The sequence below is a fragment of the Phocoena sinus genome, chromosome X (assembly GCF_008692025.1).
Source record: "Phocoena sinus isolate mPhoSin1 chromosome X, mPhoSin1.pri, whole genome shotgun sequence".
Classification (NCBI taxonomy): Eukaryota; Metazoa; Chordata; class Mammalia; order Artiodactyla; family Phocoenidae; genus Phocoena; species Phocoena sinus.
The window spans coordinates 4134839-4140792 of NC_045784.1; the positions used below are offsets into that span (position 1 = coordinate 4134839).

Genomic DNA, 5954 nt, shown 5'->3' on the forward strand with positions numbered 1-5954 from the left:
TTAGTTGTGGCTCACCAGCTCCTTGGTTGTGGCATGTGGGCTCCTTAGCTGCAGCTGGCGGGCTCCTTAGTTGTGACATGCGAACTCTTAGTTGTGGCATGCATATGGGATCTAGTTCCCTAACCAGGGATCAAACCCAGGCCCCCTGCATTGGGAGCACGGAGTCTTAAACACTGTGCTACCAGGGAAGTTCCTCATGCCTTCTTTATGTTGGTTTTTAAAACATAATAGCACATTAGAGAAGTACTGTATTTTGAAGTCCCCTGTGTACTTGCCCTCAATTTCATTTCCCTTCTTCTCTTCCCAGCAAACTCAATTTGGTTTTCAGTGTCCTGGATCTCTGAATTGTCTTATCATTCTAATACATATGTGTCTGCCTTTCTATCAATATTTATCTATTCATTTTTGTTTCTTTCTTTCCTTCCATGTATCTATCCACCTACCATCTATCTAATCTATCATCTATTTATATCTATCTATCCATCCATCCATCTCTCCTTCCTTCCTCCCTTCCATATATCTACCCATCTATCTATCATCTATCTCAATCATCTATCTCATCTATCATCTAGTTCTTTTTTTTTTTTTTTTTTGCGGTACACGGGCCTCTCACTGCTGTGGCCTCTCCCGCTGCGGAGCACAGGCTCCGGACGCACAGGCTCAGCCGCCATGGCTCACAGGCCCAGCCGCCCCACGGCATGTGGGATCCTCCCAGACCGGGGCACAAACCCATGTCCCCTGCACTGGCAGGCGGACTCTCAACCACTGCGCCACCAGGGAAGCCCCTATCATCTAGTTCTATCTATCTGATCTACCTACCTACCTACATCTATCCATCCATCATGTACATGTCTATCCAACCACCCTCCTTCCTTCCTTCTCTTTTCTTTCTTCCTGTTTCTTTCTCTCCTTCCCTATATCTATCCATCTACCTATCATCTATCTCATCTCTCATCTATTTATATGTCTCTACATACCTACCTACATCTATCCATCATCTATCTATCTACCACCTACCTATTCATTTTTAAAACTTAAGCAAATGGTATCATGCTGAAGGTCACTTCTTTTATTCGTCATTCAACTTGAGACTCATTAAACTGATACCTATAACTACAGTTTATTTATTTTACTTATAATTATTCCATCGTGGGTAGTTTCTAATTTTTCATTATTACGAGCAAGTTACTGTGAACATTCTTGTCCATACTCTGTGCACATGGCCTGAGCTTCTGTGGAGTAGACAGCTGGCTGGAGAGCTGAGTGCATCTTCAACTCAACTGATGCTTCGAGAAGTCTTCCCAAAGTGGTTTGGTCAATCCACACGCCCTGTAACAGTACGGAGATCCATTTCTGCTTCACGATTTCCTCGGTGCTTGAGACTACCTGACTTAAATTTTTGCCCAACTTGAGGGAGTCTTATTCATGTTTTAACTTGAGTTTCCCTGTCCATGGTAATGCACATGGAATGTTACTGCCATTCAGGTTTTTGTCTTCTAAGTGCTATGCATTTCCTGTTTTCTGTGGAGGTTTTTTCCCTCTTCTTTTTGATGTCATTATCTGTGCCTGCGTGTACTTTTATAAACTCTTACAAACACGTATGTCTAAGTGCTATGCATTTCCTGTTTTCTGTGGAGGTTTTTTCCCTCTTCTTTTTGATCTGTCGTTATCTGTGCCTGCGTGTACTTTTATAAACTCTTACAAACACGTATGTTCATTTACTGTCATGTAACCTTTAGGTATGTGAAGACTGTCGTCAGCATTGGAATGCAAGTTTCAGATTATTATGGATTTTTAGCGGGATGTCTTTAGGATGATGTGATGTCCCCAGCCTCTACTCCCTGCTTTGGTCTTCAAGTCAACTGTGTGTCATAGACATATAATACACGTATATTCTTATACATATGAGCGTATTATAATATATTCTTGAGAGTCGTCATAAACATTTGGGGTGAATAGTCTTCACAGATTCTTGGCTTTTCTCTCTGTTGATGGTATATTTTATTTTGAGAACTATGAATCGTCTGCGTATTCAAATTAACCAATTAAAATAATTGGTTCTTTTTGTGTCTTAAGTTCAGGAAAGACTATCCCTTCACGATGCCGCGGAACTCTAGCTGTTCCGTATCTTTCCTAAATAGCACGCCTGATAAGGCTTTTCCTATAAGGACAAAAATGGGACGACCGCTTAAGAAGATGCCGACATTAAGAGGACGTTATGCTGTTGCTCTGGACTGAGCACATGTGGCTATTACTGGAAGCAGCTGCTCCATAAACACCAAGCTCACCATGATCACATTACACAGATAGATCAGGGGATGTTTCCAAAGTACTTTTAAATCGTTTTTATTTGTTATTACCCTGTGCCCTAGTTTTTTTAATTGGAAAGCATTCCCTCTCTCAGTACTAAATTCCTAATTAAATCCCCAGACTATACTGTGAAATCTGTCCCCACCTTTTTTTTTTTTTTTTTTTTTTTTACAGGAAGTAGACACCATTTGAAGGAGGAATGCGTGCATCTTAATTATGTTGTTCATCTTTGCACAACTAGGAACCCATCACTGGATTTTAGAAAAATAAATTCTCCCCAATCTTGTTCTAAAGGGTTCTAAATTGGGGTTATTGCATTCTATAATTCTATGCCTTGTGAAACAAGCTTTACAGAATTCCCTTGGCTAACCTTGAGTAATAAGACAGTCACAAAAGGACACAGTGGTATGATTCCATTTATACGAGGTGCCGAAAATAGTCAAAATCATAGAGGCAGAAAGTAGAACGGTGGGTGCCTGGGCCTGGGAAGGAGAATGGGGAGGTAGTGTTTCATGGGGCCAGAGTTTCAGTTGAGTGAGATGAGAGTTCTGGAGATGGACGGTGGGGATGCTTGCACAACAGTGGGAAGGTACTCAATGCCACCGAACCGTACACTTCAAAACAGTTACAACGGTTAACTTGTATGTTATGTGTATTTTACCACAATTTGGAATATTTTAACTCCCTTTAAAACCGATCAGTGCACTCTCATTGTACAGAGATAGCATAGGTGAGCAAAAGAAGAAATGACGTCGCCTGAAGAAGTGATTTCCACTGGTCATTCCAGCGTCCTCACGGTTTACGTTGGTCAAGTTTGTACGGGTCACACACAAAAGAAGCAGGCCCTCGCTGAGATATTTTCCATGAGCGTTTTCCTTACTGAAGATACTGCCCTGTAACACTGTGTACACTTAAGGCGTACAACATGTTCTTCTGATATATTTCTGTACTGAGTATGGCCGCCACTGTAACAACAGGTAGCACCTTCATCACATCCCATAATGATCACGTCTTTTCAAGATATTTTCTATGGAATAGTTACACTGCTGCTATTTCAAGAAGTACAGACCAGGTAACGGGAATCGAGTCCTTCGTGTGCTAATTTCTAAAAGCAGGAGTTGGAGAAAAGACAGGCATCATAGCGATGGTTATACCTGGCCAGTATCTTAGAGCTCTTCCGGTCCAATTTCAAACTCCTGGGTGTGGAGTAGAGGGGAAAACAGGTTAACGACCACAGGAAGATCGCTGGTGGGTGAAGAGGCCGGAGATCTGGATCTTCCGACCTTGGGGTTAAAACTTGCTCCACCTTCAACATCCAGAAACCAGTGATGCGTCTTCTGCCATGGCCTTTACTCATCTCCCGTCTCCTGGCACTTTGATGAGATGACACTGGACATCTCATCCATTCTTTTTCTCTATAACATCAATTTTGAGGTTCTGCAGGGCAACTGTTTCCTGACCTACTTTTTCTTTTCTTCGATACTCAATACTTAATTTGACGATGTCGACTGTCTCACACATGAGGATGATTTCTGCAAGAAGAGTTTGGGCGTGCTTTGCTTGGGGCTTCCAAAAAAAACGCACAGGAGTGTCTGTGATATAAGCTGTACCTGTTCAGCAATCTTTAAAACCCGCTACTCGGTAGAGGATCATCAATGCAAACCAGGGAAAGTCTAAAGTCCACACTGGAAACCTGGCCACACGTCTTTTATCCTTGACACTCCTTCTGAGGATTACGTGGTATTGTATATTGCTTGTTGTTTTTCTCTAAATCCTGTCTTGTCGAGGGCAATGTCAAGAAGACAGTGCACAGGGCTGCTTGGCCATCATGCCCGTGCCAGCTGATCCCACAAATCATGTGCCTTTTATGAACACCTCGGACAAAAGCTGATTCTGTCCTCATTGAGTTTAATCAGATCGGTTCCCACCCGCAAGCTCCAGATGGAAAAGCACTTGAAATGATAGTTGGGAGGCGGGGAGTCGGCTGAATCACACAAGGTAACGCATGTGAAGTGATTGCACAAGCTTTAACATGTGGCTTTCAGGGACTGTGATTATGGATGCTATTATTACAATTAAAATCACTACTAATAACATATTTTAGACCATTTTTGATACTTTAAAAATAGGTCTTAGCAAACTACAACCAGTGTGCCAAATCTAGCCAGCTGCTTGTATCTGTGTGTTTTAAGGGTTGGTGAGTTAAGAATGGTCTGAACATTTCCAAATGGTTACATTTTTTTTTTTTTTTTTTGCGGTACGCGGGCCTCTCACTGTCGTGGCCTCTCCCGTTGTGGAGCACAGGCTCCGGACGCGCAGGCTCAGCGGCCATGGCTCACGGGCCCAGCCGCTCTGCGGCATGTGGGATCTTCCCGGACCGGGGCACGAACCCGTGTCCCCTGCATCGGCAGGCGGACTCTCAACCACTGCGCCACCAGGGAAGCCCCAAATGGTTACATTTTAAATGGTTGTATATATGCCTGTGTTAATTTCCTCAACTTTGCATCTTGGTTCACCAAGTTGAATGTCTAAAATATTTACTTTTAAAATATTTAGGATTTTAAAATACTAAAATATTTACTTTAAGAAGAAGTTTGCAGAACCCTGCCTTACATTTATACATATTTAATTCAAAATGGGCATCAAAGGATATTCTACAGAACCTGCAAGGAGCGGGATGAATATTACACCCAGGTCAAATATTATTTTGAGGGCTTCCCTGGTGGCACAGTGGTTGAGAGTCCGCCTGCCGATGCAGGGGACACGGGTTCGTGCCCCGGTCCGGGAAGATCCCACATGCCGCAGAGCGGCTGGGCCCGTGAGCCATGGCCGCTGAGCCTGCGCGTCCGGAGCCTGTGCTCCGCAACGGGGGAGGCCACAGCAGTGAGAGGCCCGCGTATAGCAAAAAAAAATAAAATAAAGTATTATTCTGAGCGTTTGTACAGTAGGGCCCATGTCATTGAAGGATTACAAAAGAAATCCCCAAATATGTGAATGTGCTTTTTCTCTAGAGTCTATAAAACACATTTTGTAACTTAAAAGAGTTTCACTTTTGTTCTGCTCCAGAGATAATTTCTCAAATAATTACTAGTAAAGTGGTTTAGCTGCAGAGAAGTTAATCTTCTGGAGGAAACCATTTGTCATTCTCCTAATATTATTTACACAATTCTTATTAACGTATCAGCCTAATAACTCTCCTTTTTTTTTTTTTTTGGCCTCTAAGCATTTATTTTATTTATTTTTTTGCATTCAGAATCTTTATTTAAAAAATATGGAACGCTTCACGAATTTGTGTGTCATCCTTGCGCAGGGGCCATGCTAATCTTCTCTGTATCGTTCCAATTTTAGCATATGCACTGCCGAAGTGAGCACCTAATAACTTTCTAAACAGGGTGACGGGTAACAGGAGGACGATTTCTAATCACTCAGGAGCCGTTTAAGTCCCCTGTGCGCTTTAAAGCACAGCTACGCATTCCTCAAAGTGCTTGCCGAGAAATTTCCCTCTATTTCGGGGGCTCTGATTTTCAAACATTCACATGTGTCTGTTGCTGAAACATCTTCTCTCACCCAACACTTTAACCCCCTGAGAGAGTGTGCACAGACAATCATGAAAGGGTTTAAGCAAGAAATCAATTCTAGAAAAG

The 5954-nt window shown here is 42.5% G+C and overlaps 1 non-coding gene across 1 annotated transcript; it reads right to left on the reverse strand.

Moving 5' to 3' along the window:
• Positions 1 to 5575: 5575 nt before the first annotated feature.
• LOC116748201 lies at positions 5576 to 5680 on the reverse strand. The gene has a single exon (XR_004348212.1). It is a non-coding gene; the product is annotated as a U6 spliceosomal RNA (small nuclear RNA).
• Between the last annotated feature and the right edge of the window lie 274 nt (positions 5681 to 5954).